Source organism: Phocoena sinus, chromosome 4 (genome assembly GCF_008692025.1).
Source record: "Phocoena sinus isolate mPhoSin1 chromosome 4, mPhoSin1.pri, whole genome shotgun sequence".
In the NCBI taxonomy this organism is placed as follows: Eukaryota; Metazoa; Chordata; class Mammalia; order Artiodactyla; family Phocoenidae; genus Phocoena; species Phocoena sinus.
In genome coordinates this window covers 49,621,819-49,632,064 of record NC_045766.1, presented here as the reverse complement: position 1 = coordinate 49,632,064, position 10,246 = coordinate 49,621,819, and positions in this window count along the sequence as shown.

Below are 10,246 nucleotides of genomic sequence, written 5' to 3'. Positions count from 1 at the left end.
TCGTAATTCAAAATTTAGATGGTGGGCTCATGTACACTGAAGCAATCGCAAAAGTTCATCTCTTAGTTTCTCACGCATTTGAGAAAGTGGTGTGTATTTGCTTTTGACTCAGAGGACATGTTTGACTGTCCTTCCAAGATAATATCTGGAAAACACAGACAACTTTCTGAAGCGATCTGATTAAATTTCTATGCAATATTAACACCTTTTTTTCCCCCTTAAATAAAATTAAGAAAAATAATTTTATGGATGGAAAGGTAGTGGTTTAGAACATGGATTTTGGAGTCAGACACAGCTAGGATCCTGTTCTGGTTCCACTCTCTACCAGGTATGTGTCCTTGGGCAAAGGCAAGTTGCTTAGCTTTTGTAGGGCTGTTTCTTCATATGGGAGATGGGAATAAAGTTAGTGTTTATGTCACCAGGTGGTGATTGCTAGCATTAAATGAGCCAATACATGTAAAATCCTTAGTGCTGGGCTCCGAATAGCAAAGATGCTTGGGGAGCTACCTGTTATTTCGTTGGGACATTGCATCTTTGGAGTTCTTTCAGTATGGGACAAAGGCACAGTCTTCACTGTTTCTCTTATCTGTCGTCTTATAGACATTAGGTTTGGTAAAAGCTGGTAAAAGCTCCCAAAGGACCCTCCCATGTACGGTGAGGAGCGAAGCTTCCCTCTGACTCTCCGCCATTTTCTCTGTCTTACTGTCTTTAATCACCTTTCCACAGCGTGACCCAGATTTTGAAGAAGTTGCATTCCTGGATATACAGAATTCAGGAAACCAGCTCAGGCTTTCTGCTATAGTTGTTATTTTCCATCTCCTCTTAACATTGTGGGAGTGTAGTCTCTGATATTTTTTTTCCCCCAATGCCACTAGGTAAGTTCCACAAGAGCAGAGGGCTTGTACGTCTTATAAATCCCCTTGATGTATGACATGTCCAACACCTAGAAACATGTCTAGCCCAAAGTAGATACTTAGGACACACTTGTCAAATTAATTAACGAATACATTCAACTTCCCAGCTTCGCATTTGGGGCCCCATGGGTTAGCCATCTGGATCTGTGCGTGGGCACCACGGTCAGTGTGTACTAACGTCAGTGTGTTCCCTTGTTACAGAGGCAAGCCTTCTGGACTGAAGAAAGACGTGTTTGTGTTAGTATTTGGTTTGAGCTGTTTTGACTTTTTCCTTTACTTTTTATCTCAAGGTTACAGCTACATGGTATGTCAATATACTGCGGGTCAGATCACTCTCTCCCGTTTGCATGTTTGGAAAATAAAGACTGTTGAAATACTCATGTTAAACAGTACAAAGATGTCAAACAAAGGGAATATGTTTTGTTTTAATCTGGGGGGGATTTTTTGGTGTTTGTGGCCCTGTAACTCTAACCCTGACTCTGTCACTGTGACCTGTAAACCTGAATTTATTAGTGATTAGGAAAGTCGTCGCCACTTATTATAACAATTATTATAACAAAAGAAGGGACAGAGGGAGAACTAGGGATTTCTCTGTGTGTTTTCCCTGCTGTAGGAAATCTTTCCACACTGATTTCATTAACGCAAGAAGACTTTCAGGAAGGGCAGCTACCGGCAAAGAAGAGAAAATGTAATTCTGCCCCTGGCCCGGGCTTCCTCTCAGCTCGGCCGCATCTCCCGTTCCCAGTGTCTGGCAGCCAGGGAGGCTCACAGGGTCCCTGCCCCTCCAGGGCCCCTCCCTCCCACTTGGCACTAACTTACTGGAAGGCCAGTCTGTAATCCCTGGTGGAGGTGGTGTTTGTCAAGGTCTTTGCAGGCTGCTTTGCAGATCCTTCCTTCCCCCTCGCCATCTTGGCACAGGGAAGAATGGTAGAAGTTCTACCAAACTCTTCAATCCAGCTTTGCCACTGGAAAAAAACCCCCAAAGTCCCCAACAAACTGACATTTTGATTCCAACACTCACCCACCCACCCCCTGCAAAAAAAGAAAGAAAAGGAAATGTAACCTGGACCCCCAGATAGATGGGATAACGTCAGTGATGCTGAGAGGGAGAAGCTGATTTGGACATTTTCCACCTCTCTAGATATACTCCTTCACACGTGAGCCCTAGAAATAACAGCTCTGTGTGTGCTCAAGTCTTAGGGTTTTTTTTTTTTTTTTTTTTTTTTTTTTTGCGTTACGCGGGCCTCTCACTGTTGTGGCCTCTCCCGTTGGGGAGCACAGGCTCTGGACGCGCAGGCTCAGCGGCCATGGCTCACAGGCCCAGCCGCTCCGTGGCATGTGGGATCTTCCCGGACCGGGGCACGAACCCATGTCCCCTGCATCGGCAGGCGGACTCTCAACCTCTGCGCCACCAGGGAAGCCCCTTAGGGTTTTTTTAAAGTAAGTTTCGAAGCCACAGAAGGGGTCCATTTTGCCAAGATAAAAGAAAATGGAGCTCTAAACAAGAGATTGAAAGAAAATGCTTTATTTCCCCAGGAGCTTCAGGTGACTACCCTCATTTGTTTACACATTAGAGAGGTAGCTCCTCTAGCAGAAAGAGCATGGGCTTTGGCATCAGAGAGACCTGGGTTCCAGCCTCTTACACTGTTAGTGGGAATGTAAACTGGTGCAGCCACTTTGGAAAACAGCGTGGAGGTTCCTCAAAAAACTAAAAATAGAGTTGCCATATGATCCAGCAATCCCACTCCTGGACATATACCCAGGCAAAGCTATAATTTGAAAAGATACATGCACCCCTATGTTCATAGCAGCACTATTTACAATAGCCAAGACTCGGAAACAACCTAAGTGTCCATCGACAGAGGAATGGATAAAGAAGATGTGGTACATATATACAATGAAATATTACTCAGCTATAAAAAAAAAGAATAAAATAATGCCATTTGCAGCAACATAGATGGACCTAGAGATTATCATACTAAGCGAAGTAAGCCAGAAAGAGAAAGACAAATACCATATGATATCACTTATATGTGGAATCTAAAATACAACACAAATGAATATATGGATGAAACAGAAACAGACACACAGACATAGAGAACAGACTTGTGGTTGCCAAGGGGGAGAGGAGGTGGGGGAGGGATGGACTGGGAGTTTGGGATTAGCAGATGCAAACTATTATATATAGGATGGATAAACAACAAGGTCCTACTATACAGCACAGGGAACTATATTCAATATCCGGTGATAAACCATAACAGAAAAGAATATCTATCTATCTATCTATCTATCTATCTATCTGAATCACTTTGCTGTACAGCAGAAGTTAACACAACACTGTAAATCAACTATATTTCAATTTAAAAAAAAAAGACCTGGGTTCTGTACTGAGGATTCCATCTGATATATACAAAAAGAATGAAAAAATTAGAAAATTAATACCCTGCTAACCTCAGTGCAGCAACTGATTCAAGCACAATGAATACCTTTACAACGGAAAATATCTTAACCAGGATAAAGGTTAAGTCACCATCTTAACCAAGTGATCAAACTTTAAATCACCAACAACAGGGCAAACCGACCTCACTGCCTCCTGATATGATGCATTGTCTCCTGATATGACACCATTACCTGTGTAGCACTTCTGGTAAAAAATGTATAGCTTGAATCTAATCACAAAGTTACAGTCAAACTCAGATTACTGGGACATTTTACAAAGCACTAGCCTGGACTCTTCAAAACTGTCCATGTCATGAAAGATAATAAAAAAGTTACTGGGACAATTGGGGAAATATAAACCTGGAGTTTCTATTAGAAAACACTAGTGCATCAACGTTAAGTGTCTTGGGAGTATGAATGGCATTACAGTTACATAAGAGAATGTCCAGTTGCTGACTAGGTACGTTAGTGTTCTTTATGCTTTCTTCCAGCCTTTCCATAGGTTCGAAAATTTCAAATTAAAAGGTGGGAGAACAAAAGGGAAAAAAGAAAAGATCTATGGCTTTAGTAATGTGCAAAAAAAATGAAAGGCCTAACTTTTACTCAGACATCCAGCCATGCGGCTCAATAATCCTGGAGAATATTGGCGAATGTAGATCACAGTGTAAGGAATGCCCCTTCAACACCAAGACGAACCTGTCTTCCTAGCATAGGAACGATGGACAGATGTGTTTGATTATACCGTGAAGACACAGCACTCATGCAGACACACTAATGGGTATCTTTCATATACTTTTCTGTCTTTCCAAATATTCCAGGTTCTTAACTGGATTAAAAACATTTCCAATGCTCATTCATAATGCACACTACCCTCTGCTTTTGACTAGCTGTTCGGCTTCAACTTTGAGTGAACCCTCCCTGCTCATAATGGCTTGGGGTTTAAGGAGAGCAAAGTTCAATTTTTATCATCCCTAACTGGGAATTGTCAAATTTAAAGGCTTTCAATCTGCAAGATGTTTGGATCTAAATAGAGATTTGTGCCTCAACGTGTACTTACCTAATTCAGATTTTATCTGCCTTTTTGTATATCTGACCCTCAGATGTGTTTTGAAATCATCTGGAATTTATCAGAATTTTCTTCTGTTTTCGCAAAGAAAAACAACTCAAGTGTGTCACCGGCAAACTTGTGCAGCTTGCTGTCAGTTGGCTCTCCCAAGCCCTGCAGCTGGAAGGAAGTGGTCTTACTGGCAGACTTGACGAGCCAGGCAGCCTCCCACAGGCTACTGTGGAGATGTCTGTCTTTTAGAAAGGCTGCTCCTATCTTGTTTTATCATGGAGATAGAGGAGCCACAGATAGAATCGATTGTGACAGCGGCAGTGATTGATTGGTGCTTTGGCCACCAAGGAGAGGGGAAGAAACTAAGAAAACAGGAAGAGAGAAAACAGTGGGGGTGTCTGGGGAAGAGAGATGGGGAAAAGACGGAGAGGAGAGAAGGACAACAAGAGAGAAGTCAGAACACAGAGGAAAACATTCCCGAGGCCAAAACCAGCTTCTTGCGTCACTCTCAGATCCAAAGCCTGGGTTTGGACAGAGTTGACTTCAGGACAGAGGAGTGATGGGAGCCATGGGCCGTCCGTGTACATTTTACAAAAGTTGTTTGTAGGGAGGACAAAAGGGAAATAAATAGAGGGAAAGGGCAAAAAAAGCAGAAGGAGAAAGAAGCTGCTCTAAGTATCCGGAAGTATTCTCAGATTATGCTTGTTTTTAAAGTTGCTTTTAGGGACAAAGTTTTAAGTCCTCTTAAATGGAAAATGTATATTCATTTAGATCCTTGTCTTAGCATTTTTGAAAGAGGAAAGGACCAAATTGTTCTGTGAGAAACGGAACACACTTTTTGATCCAATTATACCCATGTGAAAGGCAAAAGGGAGGGAGGAACAGTGAGGATGAGTTCACTAGAGCCCTCTATGGTTGTCTTCATTATTATTCCCATTTTACAGATGGCAAAACTGAGGTTCTTGGGTGTTAAACAACAAATGTGACCCAGCTAATTAGTGTCAAATCCTGGTTGGAACTTAGGAATACTTGACTCTGACGTTTGTAATTTTTGCTTTTCTCTAGTAGATCGGTATACAGGTGTACTCCATCTTTTAAAGCACATACGTACATCTGAAAATTGAACCATGAAGTACCAAAGCGTATAGGGCTGTACTCAAGCCAAGGACATAATAGGAATGGAGATGATGCTGCATATGCACAAAGGAGACGTTATTAGAACTGCTGATTCTACTCTCAGTTACAAAAAACAAAAACAAGACAAAAAAACTGAACAAAGAGATTCCTTGCTATTTCTTTTTTAAAAATTAGAACAAAGAGGGAACTAAAACCAAAGTTTCATTTCTGTGTATTGATGTAAAACTCCCAGAATTCCTATCTAGAGCATTGCTGTGGCTAGTTTTCCATTCTGCAGTGCTTCATGTCGGGGCTCTTGCCCTTGATGTGGAGATAGACTGGGATGGTTGCTGTATGGAATGTTCCTGAACATCTGCTTGAGGGGGTGTGGGCTAAAACAAATGAATATTATGAGGAGCAGCCTGGTGTAGTAGACAGAGACCAGGGCTGTGTGACCTTGAGTAAATCAAAACCTCATAATCTTGGTGTCCTTCTCAGTAACATGTGGAGGTTAGACAAGATAATTTCTAAGACTCCTTCCATAGCTAAGATTCCATGGCTTAAAATAAATCCCAAAGAAGCAAAAGTACCTAAGTGGCCAAAATGCCTGTCCTTAAGAAGTCTGTATCACTAAGAATGTTATCTCCTTGAGGACTGGAAACTTCCAACTAGATCCCCCTCTATCTGGTACAAACAATGGGCATGTAATAAACACTGCATGCTGTGTACTGGCTAATTGGATTCTTGCTGGACAGATTTCCCCCAGAATTCCTCCAAGGAGGCCTCACTTTGACCCTCGTGGCACACAAATAACCAGTAACTGGGAGCCAACATCCACCAGCTGGATGATTAAAAGACTCCAAGTAACAAACCGGTGATCTCAGCCCAGCTCTGGTGACTGTGTCATAAAATAATGAAAACTTGTCAACAAACACAGCAGAGGCTAAGGAGGGCAAGGATTGAAGGAACATAAAACCTAATCACTCTTCTTTCCCAGCTTCTTGAAAAGGGATGAAAAGCTGGGAGGGAACTGGTAACAAACATCTCAGGCATGGAGTTCCTGGCGGAAGAGATGAGAATTTAACGAGGATCCGGATGTGGCAGAAAACTCAAAGGCAAATCCCCATTCGCTGGCCAAGAGTCACTAGATAGGGTGAGCCTCTCTCAACTAGTTTCTGATTGGTCAGGGAACAAAGTCCCTACTCTGTTTTCCAAGCAACAGTTAAAATATCAGCAGCCTCAATTTTCTATGTATTTTAAAATATAGGAAAGCAACACGAGCTAAGCATGGTACAAACAACGGATTCACTCCTTCACTTCATCAAGCTCTCTGCTCAAAGGGCCCCTCATCACAGGCCATCCCTCACCAATCTGTTTCTCCATCTCTTTTCTGAGCTTAACTTATGACTACCTGATTTATTCTCCCTAGCTTCCTGGCTTACTTGTTTACTATGTATCTTCCCAGCTAGAATGAAAGCTCCGTGAAGCCAGTACTTTGTTTTGTTCACTGCTACATCCCAGAGCCATGAGCAATGCCTGGCCCACAGTAGATGTTTAGAAAGTACTGATGAATTAATTAATGAATGAATTTATGAAGTCACTGCTTATCACAATCGCTAGTTTATCCAGACCATTTTGCTGTGAAAGCTAGCTCCTGAGGCCTTCACGTAAAAAGATTTAATTTCTTGGTACCTTAAATCTCTCCTGTTCTCCATGAAAATCCACACAGAAACACAAGGAAAATCTTCTGGGTTAGTTCACCCCGCTGTGAGACTGCACTGTGACACTTCTGCATTGTATGTAGGTATATGGGAGAGGCACCCTGAAGTCACCCACCCTGGGATTCTTTTGGCCTGGCTGAACCAGCACGTGACATACTGCCCATGACCCTGTGTTAAACAGAGGAAGACACAAGGTCACAGACTAACGGCCTGAGTCCAGCAAGAACTTCCGCCTCTGAGGGAAAGCTCTTGTGTGTACTTTTTTAATCCACTGATGATGCCAACTTTTAAATTGGTTCATGTTCACGGTGATCTATCTAATCTAGTGTTTTTATGGATCTCTGCATATTCAAAGGCTTTATCTATTTCTTTATCTGACCACTCTCCATAGATAAAAAGTATTTTCTCCTAATCTGTAGAAAAATGAAACAACAAAGACATATCAAACTTTCACTTGGGAGAATCTGACTACGCAAACTTATGCTTCTATTGTATTTTTTTTTCTGTTGTATTTTCATACAGATGATACTGTGATCTTTTCTGAGATAGGATAGCTAATAAACTAAGTGCATCCTTATGACATAAGGAGTTGGGTAGCATAGTAGAAACATCGCCTACTATTAGCAGATGATGGTATCATTTTTGTATACAAAGGCCCACACTTTCCTTTTTCAACAATACAGATATCCTGCCCTAGTTTTTTATTTATTTATTTTTTTTAAAGAGGAGAAAGGTAATTTCTTGGAACTTCCGTATAGCATTGTCCCAGTACATAAACCCTTCTAGTTCTTCCTCATTATCCACAGAAAGCTAATAGACATAAAAGATAAAAGCTAGGCTTAAGCAAGCCTCCTTTATCTAATGGACAAGTTCACGAAGAAGAATGTGGGGCAATGAGAATGAAAAGTACACGGTAATAACCCAACTGGAGGATCACAGACAGAGGCTAAAAGAACCTTAGAGATCCGCTGGTCTGTGCCTGTCATTTCACAGAATAATTCCATGGTTAAAATACCAAGAAGAAGAGCCATCCAATTGCAACATTAACCTTAAATTTAAAAAGCCAGTTGTGACCGATGATCTTTCTGCTATATCTGCGTTTAGCACTAGGTGTTGCTCTACTGCTATTTATAGATCAGCTTTTCTTTGATACGCAGCAGGAATTGAACCTCCTAATTTGAGTTCCATTCTGCAAATGCTGTTTCTAAGATTATGCTCTGCTACTATATTATATGTTATGTTGAACAAGCTTCATTTAAATGACGTAGGTATAGCATACTGAATCTACTGAAATAGCCACTCTGGAAAAAAGTGATCAATACATGCCAGGGAAAGGCTATTCCAAAGCTAACTTTTTCAAATTGTCCTAATTCAAATATTTACTTAAACTCTGTTTTTATATTGTGTGTAATACAAGGGGAATGACATTGTTAGCTGTGTGTTTCCTGGAACTGACCATCTGCTACAAGGCCACAGATAAAGTTTGTTTATAGAAAAACAAAATATGAAAAAAAAAGTTTACCACTGTTCTATTTGAGGTTTAATACTCCCACACATACTAAGTGGGAGAAAGGACAACTTTCTAGAATATTTCTTTCTCTGTGACAACAGAGGACAGAAATACTTTAACCCCCTCTAGTGACAGATGAATCATTACATAGATTAGTTCAGTTGTTCAGAGTTGAATGATAAAACCACAAGGAAAGACAGGTCATGCTTCAAGAAGTTTATAGTTTAGGAAGAGAGCAAATTCTCAATTCACCTGTAAGTTTTAAAGGGTATAAAATTCAGCTGTTGGGCTTCCCTGGTAGCGCAGTGGTTGAGAGTCCGCCTAACGATGCAGGGGACATGGGTTCGTGCCCCAGTCTGGGAAGATCCCACATGCCGCAGAGCGGCTGGGCCCGTGAGCCATGGCCGCTGAGCCTGCGCGTCTGGAGCCTGTGCTCCACAACGGGAGAGGCCACAACAGTGAGAGGCCCGTGTACAGCAAAAAAAAAAAAAAAAAAAATCAGCTGTTAAGTGTGACTCTTCAACATCATTACTTGGTTCTTTCAACTTGGGTCAATTTGGTATAAACCTCAGCATAAATGTTCCAAGTTCTACAAGTTACATATGCTATACTTATCTAATCTGAATTTTAAATCTTCGGGATATATGTAACAAAACAATGTCTAGTATATTGTTGCTAAATGTTATTTCTCAGTTTTGATATTTACCAATAACTATTTGTAAGACCAATAATCAGGCAACGATGTTAATAACAGCCCTAGGTTTTTATCAAAAAGGAAAGTGGCAGCCTGAAGCCCAGAGTGGGAGAGTCATAATCACGCTCTAATCAGAGCTTAGAGCAAAGAGAGAGAAACAGTTCATGCAAAGCTAGCTGCTGGGATCCATAATATAAATCCTTCAATCTAGTCCTAAAGAGAGGGTTTCTTCTAATTTTTATAGTTTGGGCTTCAGGCTGAAAAAACTGAGTCCTTGGTTGAAATTTGACTTTCTTACAAAATATACTTTTCAGCTCTCTCCCTAGCACAAACGCAGCTCTTCTTTTCTGAGGATTCTGTTTTCTTTACATCCTTTGAGGATAAAACTATACTTTGTGGTTTTTTTTTTTTTTTTTGCAGTACGCGGGCCTCTCACTGCCGTGGCCTCTCCCTTTGCAGAGCACAGGCTCCGGACGCGCAGGCGCAGCTGCCATGGCTCACGGGCCCAGCCGCTCCGTAGCATGTGGGATCTTCCCGGACCGGGGCACGAACCTGTGTCCCCTGCATCGGCAGGCGGACTCTCAACCCCTGCACCACCAGGGAAGCCCTACTTTGTGGTTTTTATACCATATTCACTTAGGATATTTAAAAACAGAGTAAACTCTACTTTTTCTCCCAATTCTCTCTTCACAGAGGTTCTCCTTTCCCCACCCCTTACAGCCTCAGTGATAATGTAAAATAGTTTCCACTATTATTTTTGTACTTCTTCTGTCAGGCTCCATATTAAAGATGGGC